General features: G+C 45.4%; 1 protein-coding gene across 1 annotated transcript in view; it reads left to right on the plus strand.

Annotated features, from left to right (window-relative positions):
• The first annotated feature begins 17,108 nt into the window (after positions 1–17,108).
• Positions 17,109–19,570, plus strand: part of FAM3D (FAM3 metabolism regulating signaling molecule D) — a 37,470-nt gene continuing 35,008 nt past the window's right edge. The window contains exon 1 of the mRNA XM_083725315.1: positions 17,109–17,253. The gene's annotated coding sequence lies outside the window, so the exon portion shown is untranslated. The remainder of the gene's footprint in view (positions 17,254–19,570) is intronic.

Here is a 19,570-nt window from a genome sequence, read left to right on the forward strand (position 1 = left end):
GTATGAGGTCACTAGCGAAAAATAAATGTTAAAGGGAATTAACTTTACAGTGGTATTTTGGTTCTCAAACGACTTGGCTCCTGAACAAATCGGCTCCTGAATGCCTCCAATTGGAAACCGTGCCTTGGTTTCCGAACGGTTTTGGGAGTCAAACGGACTCCTGGAATGGATTAAGTTTGAGAAACAAGGTACCGCTATATATATGTTAAAGTTGGGTATGTTTAGCCTGGAAAAGAAGAGACTGAGACAGGGCTGGTCCAAGACATTTTAGCACCTGAAGAGGACCCCACAATGACACCCCACTCCCTGCCAGGGAAGAAGGAATGAGGGAAGATCTACATCAGGAGCAAGAGGGGAAGAAAGATCAATATTGGGATCTGCTGCCACGATGGATGTGTTGGGATGCGTCCAAGGAAACGGGGGCAATTGCCAGGCCCCAGACCCGAGCTTCTAAAGCCTTCAGAAGCTGAGCATGCAAGCCAGCAGAGATAAGAACTCTTCACAACCAAAGGGCAGATTAGAGGCTGTGTAAAGCGTATTTACAGGCATTTTATTCAGCATCAGGACAAAGGAAAAACATGTCTGCTCCCCTTCGCGTCCAAGCAAACAGCATAAACAAAAGCTATACACAAACGGAAGTTCCCAGCAGGCTGTGCTGGAATGTAAACAGACATGTGACATACAACAACTCCACATGTCTGTTAAGGTGGAACGGAATATCGTAACATCATGTTGCTGCCTGAGGCAGACACCTCACCTTGCCTCATGGGTGGGCCAGCTCTGGGCTGAGAGGAGATATAGCCATCTTCAAATATTTGAAGCGCTGTCCCATGGAAGATGGAGCAAGCATGTTTTTTGCTGCTCCAATGACCCGAACCATTAAACATTAGGGGGATCATTCTGATGGTAAGAGCCGTTTGACTGTGCAACGGACTCCCTCAGAAAGTGGTGGACTCTCCTTCACAGGAGACTCTCCTTTTGAAGCAAAGGCTGGGGGATCATCAGTCAGGGATACTTTAGCAGTGAATCCTTCCAACTCGACAACCATCTGATTCTATGACTTGAACAGAGCTTCTGTCTCCAAAGGGAACAGGATGGGACCTCTAATGAGAATGCACGGAGAACAGCTTTTAGCTTTTTTTAATTGCATATTATTCACCTGCCTCGGGCCTTTTCAATATCGAAGGTAATTTTGCACGTGGAGGCGGGGGGGGGGGGGCTTATCCCAGTGAAGCTCATGGAAATTACACCCTGCAATTGGAGAGATGACAAGTTGTGATGGATGTGATATTATTGCACCACTAATAGTTTATTGCTTACTCTGTTGTGATCGAGTTAATTATCTGTTTCAGAGTTTTGATGCATTAATTTATCGCCGAGCAACGTCTTGTGTCATTTTAATAGCATTCGGCACAACGCTTTGTTGTGATTGAGAGCAGGGCTTGGGCTATGGAAACCAGAGCAGGGGAAATGGAAGAAGACATGCCTAAGTGGTCGAGCAGGCAGCTCAGGCTCACGGATGGGCAGGGCCATAGCTCAGTGGCTAGAGCATCTGCCTTGCATGATGATGATGATAATTATTATTATTATTATTATTATTATTATTATTATTATTATTATTTATTTGTACCCCGCCCATCTGTCTGGGTTTCCCCAGCCACTCTGGGCGGCTTCCAACAAAGATGAAAGAGACACTAAAATATCACATATTAAAAACTTCCCTGAACAGGGCTGCCTTCAGATGTCTTCTGAATGTCAGGTAGATGTTTATCGCTTTGATATCTGATGGGAGGGCGTTCCACAGGGCGGGCGCCACTACCGAGAAGGCCCTCTGCCTGGTTCCCTGTAACTTGGCCTCTCGCAGTGAGGGAACCGCCAGAAGGCCCTCGGAGCTGGACCTCAGTGTCCGGGCAGAACGATGGGGGAGGAGACGCTCCTTCAGATATACTGGGCCGAGGCCGTTTAGGGCTTTAAAGGTCAGCACCAACACTTTGAATTGTGCTCGGAAACGTACTGGGAGCCAATGTAGGTCTTTCAAGACCGGTGTTATATGGTCTCGGCGGCCACTCCCAGTCACCAGTCTAGCTGCCACATTCTGGATTAGTTGTAGTTTCCGGGTCACCTTCAAAGGTAGCCCCACGTAGAGCGCATTGCAGTAGTCCAAGCGGGAGATAACCAGAGCATGCACCACTCTGGCAAGACAGTCTGCAGGCAGATAGGGTCTCAGCCTACGTACCAGATGGAGCTGGTAAACAGCTGCTCTGGATACAGATTTGACCTGCAACTCCATGGACAGCTGTGAGTCCAAAATGACTCCCAGGCTGCGCACTTGGTCCTTCAGGGGCACAGTTACCCAGTTCAGGACCAGGGAGTCTTCCACACCTGCCCACCTCCTGACCCCCAAAAACAGTACTTCTGTCTTGTCAGGATTCAACCTCAATCTGTTAGCCGCCATCCATCCTCCAACCGCTTCCAGACACTCACACAGGACCTTCACCACCTTCACTGATTCTGATTTAAAAGAGAAGGTCACCGGTTCAATCCTCAGCATCTCCAGATTGGGATAGGAGAGACTCCTTGTCTAAAACTCTGTAGAGCAACTGCTAACCAATTAGACAGTACTCACCTGGCTGAACCCTTTGGCAGTGGCAGACTTAGGGCTCTAAAATTTCAGTGGTGCCCTGTGTGACACTAATATTTGGTGGCCTCTTGCGTGCTCCATTCTGCAACATTGTGGTACCCCCTGTGGCGTGGCGCTCGGTGCAGATGAACCATCCATGCTACCCTAAAACATCCTCTGGACTTGATACAAGGCAGCTTCCAGCGTTGCTATGGCACAGTAGACCCTTGCAAATATAGTGGCTGGCAAACATTTACTGGACAGAAAATTTCACTAGTATTATATGCAGTGTTTTTTTTCTGGGAGAGGGACACAGGGGTACGCATACCCCTAAAATTTTGTGGATCTAAGTTTGGCCTCATTGAGGGGCAGTATTTCAATATGATCCTGAAGCTGAGGCTCCAATACTTTGGCCACTTCATGAGAAGACAAGCCTCCCAGGAAAAGACCCTGATGTTGGGAAAGATGGAGGGCACAAGTAGAAGGGGACGACAGAGGAGGACGAGATGGTTGGACGGTGTTCTCAAAGCTACAAACATGAGTTTGACCAAACTGCGGGAGGCAGTGGAAGACAGGAGTGCCTGGCGTGCTCTGGTCCAGGGGATCACGAAGATTCGGACACGACTAAACGACTAAACAACAACATTTCAATATGAGTAGGAAAATGGGAGTACCCCTAAACATATTTTTTTTAAGAAAAAAAGCACTGATTATACATACTTTTGTTTATATTGATTGACTGATTTGTTCTATGTTAGTACATGGTATAGGAGAAAATATGCACACACATACAAAATTAAAAATAGCATGTGAATGACCCCACACCCTCACACACAGGCAAACAGATCTATTCCACAATTCATTCTATTTAAGAGAATGGCAGGGAGTGAAGGTCTCCCGTAACTGATCTACACATCAGGGGGCCCATGGGCATAGCCGAGGGGGGGCAGGGAGGGGCAGCTGCCTCACTAAATCAAATAAATAAATAAAAATACTTAACTAACAGCTAGGTTCTACCCCCCCCCCCCAACATAAAGCCTCCCCCCCATAAAACCTGACTACGCCCATGGTGACACCATTTTGAACCTTCCGCACATGACAATTTCTGTCTACCACAAAAAAGTTGCCTGACTTTATCAGCGCAAATGGATTCCTCGGGTTCTATCCAGCTTTACTCCTACTTAGCGTAGACCCACTGAAATGAATGGACATCCATTCATTTCAGTTCATCTGCAGGCAGTGCTATTTTTCTAGAAAAAAGAGGTGCTGGAGCTCATCATGAACACCTCCCATGTTCTCTTATAATAGCAATGGCGCCCACCTGAGAGGTGCCGGAACTGAGTTCTGGTGAGTTCTGGCTGGGGGCAAAAAGCTTGGATCTGCTTCATGTTGGATACAGCTCACTGATTTTGCAGGATTTTGGTTTGTAAGCCACTTTGAGGAAATGATTTATTTATTTATTTTAAAAAAGCAGGCTATAAATAATACAAATTGAAATAAAAAATGTTTGTCTTCTATACCAAATATAAGCACAGAGACAAATGGAAGCAAAATGAGTCCGGTGGTGGGCATTGCCTACAACAGATATCCTAAAGTGATAGTATGGACCTTTCCTGCTCCCTAGACTGCTTTCACTCCAGCTAAACTCTTAGCTCACTCACTTCCATACCCTCAGTCTCTGTCTCAATTCAGACTGCAGCTCTTTCTAGCTGTTTCCCTCTTCTAAACTTTGTTGGGTATCCCATTCTATTATGTACTGAAGTTCTCACCCTGGGCCAGCAGGGGGATACTGTATATAGTTTTAACTCAGGTCCACATATGCAAATAAGGAATTGAAAGTGACGTTCAGTGATTGGATAGTTACAGAAAGTGGTTACTGTTGCTTTGTAGTGGAGCTCTATATAAGCGGGTTGGCTGAACCCTTCAGCCCAGTTCTGTTCTGGGCCTGTGAATAAGCAAGAGCTGTTTGAAGAATCGCTGTGTCGTCTGATATGTTCACCCACAACTTAACACATTCAATGGAAGTAAAGAGAGTTCCAGCCACCAGGGAACGATATTGTTCTGATTTGCATCAGGCAACATGTAAGGGAAACCAGAGTGAAATGATTCAGCTGGACAGCTAGCAGGAGCCAGCACAATGAGTCCTGCTAGCGCAATGGGGCCTTCTCCCCCTCGCTGACCCCCTTGACCCCCTCAAATTGGTTCTAGGGGTTTGGGAGAACCTCCATAATGGTGCATGGGCGAAGGAGAAGATAATTCCATCTGGCGAGCAGAAATGCTTGAGCTGATGGAACGTTTGCCTTAGTGAAACATGGAATTCCACCCATGGTAATTTATGCTAATCGAGACTGCCAGACTCATAACAATACCACCAGGAGAAGATGCTGGAAGGGATCGGGCTAAAGACACTAGTTTCTTGCATATCTAAAGGCTCCGTAAAGTTATTAAAAAGCTATTAGAATTTGGTACTAAAGTCATTTGGGAAATCATAGCAGGGAATAAATTTATGCCTGTGTAGCAGGTCATCTTGTTAAATAATAAAAGGAAACTTGTAAAAAGAAACCTAGAAAATTCTTGGAAACCTGTCGCCAGGTGCTAAAACTATTATAGCAAATAAACTGGCGAAAGGGCAGGAAGCCGTTCCCTCGGGGAGCTGTGTGGAAAAGTTTGGCACGTAACAAATTACAAAAAAAAAAAAAAAGGAAGTGGGAGAAAAAATTATCACAAATATTGCCTGCTGTGAAATGCACGCTAATGATCAACACATATTCTTGCAAGAATTGTAGCGAACATTTGTAATTATAAAATAAGAAGGAAGCCCCAGGACCTTCATCCAGACTTAGGATCGGACTGTCCTCCTGGTGGCAGAGGGAGAGGGGTGCTATGACCTGGGAAATGGACTCAATGGAAATGGCACTGGTATAGGTGCTGCATAATGCCTATTAAATTATGGTTGTAAATATATTTTATTGATACTTTTATGGGGGAGTGTGGGGAGGGGTAAACCACTTTTGGGTTCTCAAACGAAATAAATAAATAAATAAATAAATAAATAAATAAATAAATAAATAAATGGTAAACTCTGTTGTTGTTGGCGTCCGTCTGTCTCGAAAGACATATCATAGCAATGCAAGAGAATAAAGTTATATTGTTTTGAGCTGGGAGTGGAGTCAGTCTGGATGATGCCCCTTACAGTTATTGGAATTCTGTCTCTGTGGGGGTAGGGTGTATGAGAGCAAGCTTGCCAAACCAGTCCCTTTGTCTAGGTAATGGTTTTGGATGACTAGATAAACATCACAAAACAATGGGGTGGGCCTTCCCCCTAAGTGCTACTTAGGTAAACAATAGCCAGAGCGTTATGCCAAAGCTGAGCTGGGAGCAGACTGGAAGCTGGAGACACAGAGACATGTGTCCTCTGTGCTGGACTCAAAGCTGTGACTAATGGAGGAGAAAGATATTTGGGGGGGGGGTCAGTGCTGTGAGCCACGCCATCCGACACTCAGGTTGTATATGCAGTGGTACCTTGGGTTACAAACACCTCGGGTTACGGACTCCGCTAACTCGGAAATAGTACCTCGGGTTAAGAACTTTGCCACAGGATGAGAACAGAAATTGTGCAGCGGCAGCGTGGCAGCAGCGGGAGGTCCCATTAGCTAACGTGGTACCTCAGGTTAAGAACGGACCTCTGGAACGAATTAAGTTCGTAACCAGAGGTGCCACTGTATATGTAATTAAAACCATCTATCCTACAGGTGATTGGAAGGTTGGCAGTTCGAATCCCCGCAATGGGGTGAGCTCCCACTGCTCAGTCTCAGCTCCTGCCCACCTAGCAGTTCGAAAGCACGTCAAAGTGCAAGTCGATAAATAGGTACCGCTCTGGTGGGAAGGTAAACTTCATTTTTGTGCGCTGCTCTGGTTCGCCAGAAGCAGCTTAGTCATGCTGGCCACATGACCCAGGAAAACTGTCTGCGGACAAACGCCGGCTCCCTCAGCCAGTAAAGCAAGGTGAGCACTGCAACCCCAGAGTCGTTCGCGACTGGACTTAATGGTCAGGGGTCCCTTTTTATCCTAAAGACACCATGGTCCCCATTGACCTTCATCTTGAGAAAACTGAACCTGTGTAAGCCCCTGGAATCCTTGGATTCTCTCAGAGCCCAGAGAGTGGGGATGGGTGTTAAAGTATTTATTTATTTTTTAATAGAGCACTCTTAATATCAGGGTCATGGATTCAAGTCCCATGTTGGGCAAAATATTCCTGCACTGCAAGGGATTGGACTAGATGGTCTTTGCGGTCCCTTCCAAGTCTATGATTCTATTATTTAACTCCTTGAAAACAAAAGGATAGGTGGGTTCAGTGCTCTCTCTTTTAGGGGGGGTACTGGTACTCACCATGAAGTGGTTATAGCAATTGTCACACTTTTAACAATGGGGGAAGGTGCCGGTACTGCATACCCTTGAACACCCCCAGGGGGAAAAAGCACTGGGTGGGTTTCAACACAGCATGAAGTCTCTCGTTCCAGCAGTGCAATAATTTCTCCTTGTGCAATGGAATGTTCTACCCCTTTCTGCATGGCCCCTAAGTCTGTTATAGAGGTTTCCCCCAAAAAAACCCTCTCTGAAGCAGATTTGCAGAGGGTCCTGCTCATGCATGGGTGCTGGAGGAGAGGAAAGTTCCTTTGTACAAGCAGAAATAGTTGTGCCGATGAGACGTGTCAGTAGAATACCGCTCATTAAGCAGCAGATAGCAAACCCACAAAAAAGCAGCACAGCCGGTCTCTCGTCCCCAGCAGAGGATCCCCAGCTACCCTTCGCTTACCTTAACCAAAAGCAACTTCGAAAAGTTTTCAGGGTTTCTCTTAACAGAAACATTGATGAGCTCTAGTGGACGTCAGCAACAACCTTCCAGGTGTTTTGGATTGCAACTCCCATCGGTCCAATGGGTTGATGTGGTCCAAAAGAACAAGAGACCTCCAGGTTGTGGGTCCAGCAGTTCGGTTCCCCTATCGTCCCAGTTCCCTCTCCCCCAATTTTGTCATCACGCTTGTGGCCACCTTCTCTTCTTTTCGGACCTAAATGGAAACACTGCCAAAAGGTTCTAATCAAGGCCCGAAGAGCCTGCTTGCTTCTGTAGCAAGAAGCGTGGGACTCTTATGGCTGAAGAAAGTGCCCCTGAAACCAACGAGACTCATATCAAAGCAGTGCAATATGTTATCGGTGAGATGGAGAAGAGCTCTAGGCTCAAGTAAAGGCAACCTGGGCTAAGCTGAGCTAGGAAGCGGTAATTACTGTTCCCCAAACCAGCAAGCATCTCTGCCTCCATGGACGTAGCCTTGAAGCACTGAGGCTTTTTGTTATTGAGCTGAGCCCGTTTTTACCAGCAGCTAGGCAAACTAATAGCAAGGATATTTCCCCAGAGACATGCAAGCCTCTGGTCCTTATTCAAACGGAGATCTTTCTCACTGCAGCTAAATTTTCGACCCGGGGTACCCAAAAAAATATCAGAAGTTAAAAGTTATTTTGCCTTTTGCTTTCGGAACAACCAGTGGAAAAAAACCAGAAACAGTCAAGGAGGTTCTTCCAGATGGTACTCAGCTCAAAGTAGTGACATTAAAGAGATATTCCCCATTTCAAAGGTTTAGGGGGAGTGTCGCTGTTTTGTCATGTTGGTGAGTGAGCATCTACTCTTGGGTTTTCATTTCTTTCTGCAGCAGAGTTCCTTTTACAGAAAACTTTTCCTGCATCTTTTACTTCTTTATAGCAGCAGCATTCCAGCTACCTCTTAGTGAAATTCCCATTACACCGGTCCCTTGGTTTTCAAACTTCATCCGTTCCAGAAGTCCGTTCCAAAACCAAGGCATGCTTTCCCATAGAAAGTAATGCAAAATGGATGAATCCGTTCCAGACTTTTAAAAACAACCCTTAAAACAGCAACTTAACATGAATTTTACTATCTAATGAGAACACTGATCCATCAAATGAAAGCAATAAACAATGTACTGCTTTCACACAATCAATTAATCAGTAGCTGAACTGGGTTCCACACAGTCACAAAAACAAACAGAAAAGGAGCCACGAAAACAAAAACGCAGGTAGATTAGCTGAGAGACATTCACTGCCCCTGAATGGCTGAGTGGTCTCTTAGGTCCTGGTCCAACCCTCTGACCATTAGACCACACTGCCTCTCATTAATCTTCTGAGCTAACATGCACAAGGGATGGCAAAGGGGGGAATTTGGTGGTCCACATTATCGTGCGAGCCTACCCATTTTGCACTTGCTGAAGCTGTTGGAGATAAGCAGTGTCCAGTGCACAGCGGAATGATGAAAAGTACGTGCCAACATGCTCTATATTACTTTATTTACACTTCAAAGCTGGTAATTTACAGAAAAACATCTTCCCTCTGCCGGAGCAGAGAAAGGCATCCTCTCTCCTCTAAAGCACGGAGAGAATCACACTGAACTGCAAAGAACAGTGAAAAACAGGAAACCAGTGTACGTCACATCCAGTCTCCTTTCCCGTGAGAAAACCCAACAGCACTTGACTGTGGAATGTAAACATTGTCTTGTGACAAGCACTTCGCTGCTCAGTGAAGGAAGCAGAAACCAACATCCTCCCCCTTTCTGTGAACATCACTGGGCAGCGTGTTCGTACAATATTAGTACAAACCCAACTTCTGCACATAGGTACAGTGTTGATCCCTTGATACAATCTTGGACAATACATCAGCAGGAATTTCATTACCTGGCATATAGGACACCGTTACGAGTCCCTTTTGAATACGTTCCCTAGCATGTTGCAACTTCAATTGCAAGTGCTTCGTGCTTTGCTTACAACCTTCAGAATTCAGCAAAGCCAAACATGCTTTGTTGTCCTGGTAAACCTGGATTGGACATTTGACAGGAATTTTTATGTCTTTGCACAATTGTAACAACCATTCACAATCCTTAAGTGAATAAGACAGTGCATTCAGTTCAGCTTCACAAGTACTTAAGCTAACTGTTGTTTGCTTCTTGCATGACCAATCAAATAGACCCTGATTGTACTTATAGCAAACTCCAGACGTACTTTTCCTGTCTGTAGTGTCACTTCCAAAACTTGCATCTGCAAATATCTCAAGACCACCAGACTTCTGATTGTTAAATCTCAGTCTGTAATGCATAGTGCCTTTCAAATACCGCGCTATGCGTTTCAGAGCTTTCCAATCCTTAACAGTAGGATTGTTGACTTGTCTGCTTAGCAAATTACAGCTAACAGCAATGTCAGGTCTTGAACATCTGGCAATGAAGTTTAGCTTGCCTAGCACACTTCTGTACAGTGTAGTATCAGAAAATGCTTCTCCAGTGTCATCTACCTGATAACCTGTTGTCATCGGTGTGTCTACAGGGTTAGCATCCATCAGGTTTAGTTTGCTTAACACATCAGCAATTTTACGTGACTGGTGTACTAGAATGTTACCATCTTGATCTCTCTCTATTTCCAGAGATAGGTAGTTGTTTACCTCACCAAGATCTTTCATGTCAAAGTGCTCTTTCAATTGAGCTAGGGCATTATTGTACATTGTGATATCCTTCCAAAAGAATAAAAGATCATCAACATAAAACAAACAATACAGTTTCTTTTGCCCCTCCTCTTTGACAAATACACATGGATCAGCTTTCCCTTGCTTAAAACCTAGAGAAAACAATACTTCAGTGAGTTTTGTGTGCCAACACCGTGCACTTTGTTTGAGACCATAAAGGGACTTCTTCAGAGCACAAACAAATCCCTGTTTTACCTGTACGCCATCAGGTGGAAGCATATAAAGTGATTCATCTAGAGATCCGTACAGAAAAGCTGTATTCACATCATGGTGACTAATGTGTAGATTCTCTTCTGCAGCTAGCTTGAGCATAAGCCTAATGCTCTCATACCTCACGGTGGGTGAGTAGGTCTCGTGATAGTCTTCACCTGGTACCTGTGCAAAACCTCTGGCTACCAATCTGGCTTTGTGTCTGACTATCTTGCCATTTTGATCTGTCTTCGCTTTGAAGACCCATTTGCTTCCAAGCAGTTTCATTCCTGGAACTACTGGAACAAGGTCCCATGTTTTGTTCCTTTCCAAGGAATCAAGCTCAGCCTTCATGGCATTTAACCATGGCTCAGCTTCCTTTGAATCCAAATCCTGGATTTCTTGGAAACTTGAAGGTTCAAACACCTTCTTGGAGCTTTTAACAGCTGTTACTGCTATCTTAGCAAACTCATCAGCAAATCTCTTTGGAGGTCTGCCTTTTGTTGTTCTCTGTGACCTGCGAATTAGCCTTAAGTCTTCAACACTCTCCTCTTCCTTCTTAGGAGAAAAGTGACCTATTGTGAACAATGGTTCCTCCAATTCTTGATCAGAGCTTTCAGAGGGTCGCATAGAGGCTTTCGCACTCTTGAAATCCTCTGAATCACCCGATTCAGTTTCAGACTCAGACTCAGAACCTTCATCAGTGGGTGTGGGTTGTTGCGGTTGCTTTTGACTATCCTCAGTTTCATCACTGTCATCAGGATAACATTGGAAAATTCCCACATTCTCCCCCCACTTGGCATTGTACTCAACACTTCTTGTGAGCTTAATTTCCTTAGAGTCAGTCATCATTATTCTGTAAGACCCTTTCTGATAACCTAGAAAGATACCATGCAATCCACGCTTGTCTAACTTGGAGTTTTGTGGTGAGTGAACCCACATGTCAGAACCAAAAATTTTCATGTGTTTGATGTATGGCTTCTTGCCAAACATCTTCTCATAGGGGGTACAACCAATCGCTGAAGATAACCTGCGATTATAACTGTAAGTGAAACATGAGAGAGCTTCGGCCCAATAACTCTCTGGAAGATTGGCATCATGCAGCAAGGTTTTTAACCCTTGAAGCAATGTCTGATTTGCTCGTTCCGCAAGTCCATTCTGCCATGGCGAGCGAGGACTAGACAAATCGTGTTGAATTCCTTTCTCAGTCAGAAAAGCTTCAAACTGCTGAGAAGTGAATTCTCCCCCGCGATCACTGAAAAGAGTCTTTACCTTCTTACCATGCACATTTCCCAACCAAGCACAGAATTCTTTGAACCTTGGAAAAGCCTCTGATTTCTGCTTGAGATTGTACACATAAATATACCTGGAAAATGCATCAATGAGAACCATGAAGTACCTGTTTCCACCCAAAGAGGGCGCTAGTGGTCCAACCAAATCAGCATGAACAACCTGGTATGGTTCTGTAGCTTGCCTACTAGACACCTTACCTTTCGCAGCCATTTTCACCTTGTTTGCTGCGCATGCCTTGCACTTCATGTGGTACCTGCAGGGTTTAATAGTCATACCTTCAACCAAGGCAGGCATTTTAGATACTGCCTCAAAATGCAAATGACCAAATTTTCGATGAAAATCGTGAATACATTCTGCATGCAAACTTTTGTTAGAACCTGCAATGCAACAAGTGTCATCCTGCACAACATCATCAAAATACAAAACATACAAACGATCAACATATTCAGCATGCAATACATAATCATTTTTCTTTGTGATGATGCACCTATTGTTCTTAAAGGAAACGTCAATTTTCCGCTCATTCAGCTGTCCAACGCTGAGCAGATTATGCTTGGCATCTGGCACATAAAGCACATCCTGTATCGATAAGTCCAAACTGTGAAGAACAACAGTTCCGTAGCCTTTACTGGGGATTGTGTGGTCATCCGCCTGGTGAATCGCACCTTCCTGCGGTGTAAAAGACACGAACAGTCGCTTATCATTGTGCATGTGATGCGTTGCAGCCGAATCAACAACGAAGAAAGATCTAGATGTCTTCTGGACCTCTGCAACCTTTGGAGTGAAGCGTGAGACCATTGCCTTGTGCTGCGTTGTCCTGGACACCGGACCTTTGCCTTTGCCTCGGCCTTTTCCACGCGATGAGCTTTCGCTGCGCTGCTCTGTCTTGGCCCTGGGATATCTGCATTCCCTCTTCATATGGCCTAGACGTCCACACGTGTAGCATTTCACTGCCTTCAAAGCTTTGGCGCCATCTGGTGGTTCCACTGCACTATGGGATGACGTCTGTGAAGTCTCCCCCTTGTTGATGCAGCTAGCACCCCGGCGATCCGCTTCATTCAATATCACGGCAGTAACATAGTCCACTGTTAGCTGAGCAGTTGGCTGTACAGCAATCTGAGTCGCAACAGACTCCCAACCTGAACCCAAAGATTGTAGTATCATAAAGGAATACACTTCCTCTGGAAAGTTGAGTCCTCTCTGTTGCAGCTCATGTCTCAGATTCTGCATCTCCATCAGATGTATACGCACATCTCCACCTTCAGCAAGAGCCATATTATGCAGCTTGTTAAAGTAAAACATTGTGGACCCAGCTTCTGTCCTCAAGTGAGCCTCTCTCAAAGTGTCCCAAATTTCTCTGGCTGAGGTCTTATCACGCAACAGACAGAGCTCTTCTGGGGATACTATCAACGTAAGAGTTCCCCTTGCCTTGGAATCCATAGCTTTCCATTCATCTGTAACTGGAGCTGGGGGGGTCTCTGTAATAACTTTAAACAGACCCTCTTTCCGCAGAATAGCCTCTGCATAGAGAACCCAGTCCACATAGTTCTTCCTATTGAGCTTAGGAATCCCACAAGCATCCTGAAGGGCCATCATGACTTTGGCATTAGCCTTTAGCGTCATCTTTGCTGCTTTAAATCAGGCTGCTTTATACATGCTGCGTCTGTGTACAGCTGCTTCAATCCAAAAGCAAATTCAAAACAGCCTCTGCCTGTGAACCTGTGCCTTTCTGCTTAACTGCTTTGCTTATCTGCAGCTGCTTCAAACCGCATTCCAAAGGCAAGTTCAAAAGTGAAAGTTCTCTCTGCTGTCTTAAATTCATGCTGCGACACTGCTGCAGCTGCTTTACTTTCAATTTCCCCCAGCATAGGAAAAATTTATCCTTCTAGCCTTTTGCCTGTGCCACGGCAAAACCGGCTATAAAAGTTCAAAGTCCAGCCATAAAGCCATTAATTAGAAGCTGGCAGGCTGCCCGGAGCTGTAGCACATACCTCATCAAATCATCTTGACGCGCAGAGATATCGTCCGATCCGGCCCTCTGCATTCCGATCCTTTGCCGGCACTCCAATTCTTTGCTCCTTTGTTCCTTTGCCAGGAGCCCGACTTCTGGAGTCCATTCTCAAAACACTGCGTTTTTCTGGGCCCATAACCAAATGTTGGAGATAAGCAGTGTCCAGTGCACAGCGGAATGATGAAAAGTACGTGCCAACATGCTCTATATTACTTTATTTACACTTCAAAGCTGGTAATTTACAGAAAAACATCTTCCCTCTGCCGGAGCAGAGAAAGGCATCCTCTCTCCTCTAAAGCACGGAGAGAATCACACTGAACTGCAAAGAACAGTGAAAAACAGGAAACCAGTGTACGTCACATCCAGTCTCCTTTCCCGTGAGAAAACCCAACAGCACTTGACTGTGGAATGTAAACATTGTCTTGTGACAAGCACTTCGCTGCTCAGTGAAGGAAGCAGAAACCAACAGAAGCAAAGTGAGGAAAAAAACCAAATTCTGCCCCAGCAGAATTCCTGGAATAATGCACAAACTGAAACACATGGATCCTTTGAAATTTGCACCTCTCTGAATTCTGCAATGCAGTTTTCCAGCCATGTTTACAAATTAAAACAAATTAAAAATGTACACGAGGTTAAAGAGTGTATAAAAATCACATATTGTGTTATTAAAAAGAACACAGTGAAAATGCATTATACTAGGCGGAATTGCATTAAAAATGCATATATTTGGCAAAAGTGCATATAAAATTATGTCTGTCTTGGAGAAGCACGCACTAACATGATGAAGAATTTTGACAAATTCTTTCGATGACTTTTTTCTTTTTTTAAAAAAAGATTGCAAACCGGTATATAAGTGTGGAGTAGTGAACTCAAAATTGGAAAGATAACAAAGAAATCACTTAATTACTCTTGTTAAGGAATGAGAGGAAGGAACTTTAGCATTCCCACCTTGGACTTGGGAGGCCAGCCTCCGAGAGCAGTATTAAAAAAAACCAAGAAAAGCTGGATGGAGGAGGATATTGGGGGACGTTTGTTACAGCACTTTCCTTATGTCCACATGATTTCATTCACTCCCCAAATGTGTTTCCTTTACAGAATAAAGCACATTTGGCTGGAAGTAACCAACAAAGGACATCACCTTGCCAACAAAGGTCCGTATAGTTAAAGCTATGGTTTTCCCAGTAGTGGTGTATGGAAGTGAGAGCTGGACCATGAAAAAGGCTGATCGCCGAAGAATTTTGCTTTTGAATTATGGTGCTGGAGGAGACTCTTGAGAGTCCCATGGACTGCAAGAAGATCAAACATATCCATTGTGAAGGAAATCAGCCCTGAGTGCTAACTGGAAGGACAGATTGTGAAGCTGAGACTCCAATATTTTGGCCACCTTATGAGAAGAGAAGACTCCCTGGAAAAGACCCTGATGTTGGGAAAGATGGAGGGCACAAGGAAAAGGGGACGACAGAAGACGAGATGGTTGGACAGTGTTCTCGAAGCTACCAGCATGAGTTTGACCAAACTGCGGGAGGCAGTGGAAGACAGGAGTGCCTGGCATGCTCTGGTCCATGGGGTCACAAAGAGTCGGACATGACTAAACGACTAAACAACATCAAAAAACTCTCTCAAAACAAATGAGGTTTCCTTTTTACTTCTGCAGGGGGGGGAATGATATTACAGTGACACACACCCATTTTCCATGTCCCACACGCTACAGTTTTGTCATCGCTGGTCTACTATTTATTAATATATTGTTAATCCCAGGAAATCCTGTTGGCACCTGAGCTTGCGGGACTTCAAATGTCACTTTATCTCTAAGAGCTCACAATAGCTCACTTGTCACTGTTTACCATACGCCAGTGTTCTTTACCAAAAGGAAGCTGAATTGGTTTACTTTGCAGTACTTACGCATTGTGTACCTACCGTGTGCTACAGTGTCAAGTTTTTTTTTTGAAAGCAAAGAGGGAACAGGTGGTTGAAACACCAAGAAAATCAACACATGCTCCTGGCCAAAAAAAGAGAAAAAAGTGAGGGAAGGAAGCAAAACAGAGAATAGATCATACATAGAATGGAGAATGGCTGATATGTGAGAAAGAAAGTGCTTTAGTCCAGTGGCAGAACATCTGAATTGAATGCAGAAGGTTCTCCCAGCTTTGGTTTCCAGCATTTCCAGTTAGGATTCTATACTACTCTATTCCGCCTTGGTCAGGACACACCGGGAATACTGTGTCCCATTCTGGGTACAATTTAAGATGGGTGTTGATAAGCTGGACCGTGTACAGAGGAGGGCAACCAAGATGATCAAGGGTCTGGAAACCAAGCCTTATGAGGAATGGTTGAAGGAGCTGGGTAAGTTTAGCATGGAAAAGAGGAGAAGACTGAGAGGAAGAATTATAGCCATCTTCAAATATCTTAAGGGCTGTCACATGGAAGATGGAGCAAGCTTGTTTTCTTCTGCTTTGGAGGGTAGTACATTTCTGAGCACAATTCAAAGTGTTGGTGTTGACCTTTAAAACCCTAAACGGCCTAGGCCCAGTATACCTAAAGGAGCGTCTCCACCCCCATCATTCAGCCCAGACACTGAGGTCCAGCGCCAAGGGCTTTCTGGCGGTTCCCTCACTGCGAGAAGCAAAGCTACAGGGAACCAGGCAGAGGGCCTTCTCAGTTAGTGGTGCCCGCTCTGTGGAACACCCTCCCTTCAGATGTCAAAGAGATAAACAACTACCCAACATTTCGAAGACATCAGAAGGCAGCCTGGTTCAGGGAAGTTTTTAATGTGTGACATTTTAATGTATTTTAAATCTTTGTTGGAAGCCGCCCACATGGGCGGGGTACAAATAATAAATTGTTGTTGTTGATGTTGTTGTAGGACTTGAAACAATGGATACCTGGCAGTAAGAGCTGCTCGTGGAACAAACTCCCACGAGAGGTGGTGGACTATGTTTCCTTGGAGGTTTTTAAGCAGAGGTTAGATGGCCGTGTCTCGTGGATGCTTTAGTTGAGATTCCTGCATTGCAGGGGCTTGGTCTAAATGTTCCAAGTCAATGATGCTATGCCTGCAAAAGAGGTCCCTTTCTGAAACCCCCAAAAGCCACTTTCAATCAATGCTGACCATATTGAGCCAATGGACTGACTCAATATATAAGGCAGCTTTGTCTATTTCTGAAGTTGATTTGAGCATTTGCTACTGATGCGAAGGCCCAGGTTGAGAGCTGAGCTGGGCTTCATTCTGGGCAACTGCAGTAATATAAGCACAACTCGGGTTGTTTAACATTTCCAAGGGCAGCCGCGCAAGCTGTGGGGCGGGGAGGTGTTTGTTTGGCCTGTGACTCAGAGAGACAGAGAGGCTGGGTTTGGCAATGGATTTAACCTTCTATTTCACTGGATTTGTGGCTTAGTCATAAAATTGTCCAGCCCCTCCCTTCTCCCTCGCTTTACTCTCTCACTCTCAGATAACTGTGCTCCGTTTGGCAACAACTGCCAAGGAAGAACGACACCTGCAGGGAGGTTTGCCCTTATAAGAGACTCCAGACTGAGGGAACGGAACAACAAGGACACAGAAAAGCAGGTAGAATTCTGGGTGGTTGGGCAAAATAATATTTGGCACATGGCTCTATGCCAGTTCAAACTTACTGATTTCCCCTGGGTGCTCTCTGCTTTAATCTAAGGGCATCGATCCCCACATGAATGTGATATTTGACAGCATTTTGCTTTTGAGGCAATGTCAGTTCTCCATTTCGATGTCTGATCCGCGATTGGCTGTTTCTCACATGCAAGGTATGGTCTTTCAACCTGCCTGTGTTGCTGCGCCACGATTTGCCGTGACAGGATAACATTTATCTACTTGCTGAGGATATGTTCACCTGCTGACTCCTGCCTAAGAAGCTGCTATTAAGAGCAGGGCTGCACAGGGACCGGTTTGAACTCAATTCACAGAGCGCTTAAGAGAGTTGCCACATGATCTGGAAAAAGAACCCTGCCTGCTTCTATGCCTTTAACAGTAACTTAGCAAACATTGCCACCAGCTGATGTCCACGGATCAAGCTAACAGCTTAGGAGCCTTTAGGCTACAGCAGCGGTGGTCAACCTGTGACCCATGAGCCTAATTTCATGGGGCTTTTCCATACAGGTAGCCCTGAGGAGGAAAATTAAGATCATCACCACCTTTTCTATCTCTCTCTTCCCCCTGTGCCTTCTATTTGAGATCCTTAAAAGGGAGCAAAGGGAGAACCCAGTGCAGAATGATGTTTTTCTCTTAAGACTTTGAGAGAATGTGTGGAATGGCTTTCGCCCCACCTCCAACATGTTCCCCCAAGGGCATTCAGCCCTTGATGGCGGGGGGTGGGGATGACAAGATTGCCCATTCCTGGACTCCTGCATTTTCACAGGTCCAACCTCTGTTGCTGAGGCTTCAGAACTTGTTTTGTCTGAATAAAAGTCCTGTAAAGGTCAAAAGGGTGGTGGCGCTGTGGGTTAAACCACAGAGCCTAGGACTTGCTGATCAGAAGATTGGTGGTTTGAATCCCCGTGACAGGGTGAGCTCCTGTTGCTCATTCCCAGCTCCTGCCAACCTAGCAGTTCGAAAGCACGTCAAACTGCAAGTAGATAAATAGGTACCACTGAGGCGGGAAGGTAGATGGCGTTTCCATGAGCTGCTCTGGTTTCAGTGTTCCATTGAGCCAGAAGCGACTTAGTCATGCTGGCCACATGACCCGGAAAAACTTTCTACGGACAAACGCCGGCTCCCTCGGCCCGTAAAGCGAGATGAGTGCCGCAACCCCAGAGTCATCTGTGACTGGACATAACGGTCAGGGGTCCTTTACCTTTACCTTTTTACCTTTAAAAGTTAAAAGCAAGGAACGCTCCCCTCAGAAGCAGAACAGCTGTGGTACTTTGAGCAAAAGCCAGAAGAGATTTATTTAAACTTGTGTAACTGTAAATGATAGATGTCCTTTGCTCCATTTCCCCCCTAAACTACTGTGAATAATCTTCATGTTTTGAAGCTTGCTTAGTCTCTCAGATGTAAGGATTGCTGCTGTTGAACATTACTAGTGCCTTCCTTTCCCACAGCCTTTTGGTGTCCCTGAGGCAGGGACAGCCAGCTGGCTTATGAGACTTAGTGAGGCAATTGCCTCAGGTGGCAGGCTGGGGACAGCAGGGAGGAGGAGAGTGCCACTTGCCACATTCTGCGCTTGGTGTGCCAGTGTGGTGTAGTGGTTAAGAGCGATAGACTCGTAATCTGGTGAACCGGGTTCGCGTCTCCGCTCCTCCACATGCAGCTGCTGGGTGACCTTGGGCCAGTCACACTTCTCCGAAGTCTCTCAGCCTCACTCACCTCACAGAGTGTTGTTGTGGGGGAGGAAGGGAAAGGAGAATGGTAGCCGCTTTGAGACTCCTTCGGGTAGTGATAAAGCGGGATATCAAATCCAAACACTTCTTCTTCTTCTTCTTGGCACTTGCACCTCTGCTGCTGCCACCCCCAGCACTGACCCCCATCACCGCCAGCTCCTCTCCATCCTCCTTTCTTCTCCTCTGACACCGTCAGCACTCCAGGACTTCCCCAGGTTACCTCCAGTCGCCACAGGTCACAGTGGATAAGGAGGTAGAAGGGCAGGGGACACCTTTTCTGGTTTGCCTCAAGTGGCAAAATGTCATGGGCTGGGCTGGCCCTGCCCTGGGGCTTCTGCTTAATTTATTAGCTACAACCTTATTATCAATAAGGAGGAAGTTGTAGCTTTTCTGGGCTATAGTTGAGTTGCTCTTCAAGTGAAAATTCCTGTTCTCTCCTCCCCACCCCACTTCCTTAGTTCCGCTAACCCTCTGTGAATGCATTTGCTCATAGCAGGTTGTTTAAAAATGATGTGTGTCTGTGTGTTTTATGGGAT

This window comes from Podarcis gaigeae (assembly GCF_964106915.1).
Source record: "Podarcis gaigeae genome assembly, chromosome: 2".
Taxonomy (NCBI): Eukaryota; Metazoa; Chordata; class Lepidosauria; order Squamata; family Lacertidae; genus Podarcis; species Podarcis gaigeae.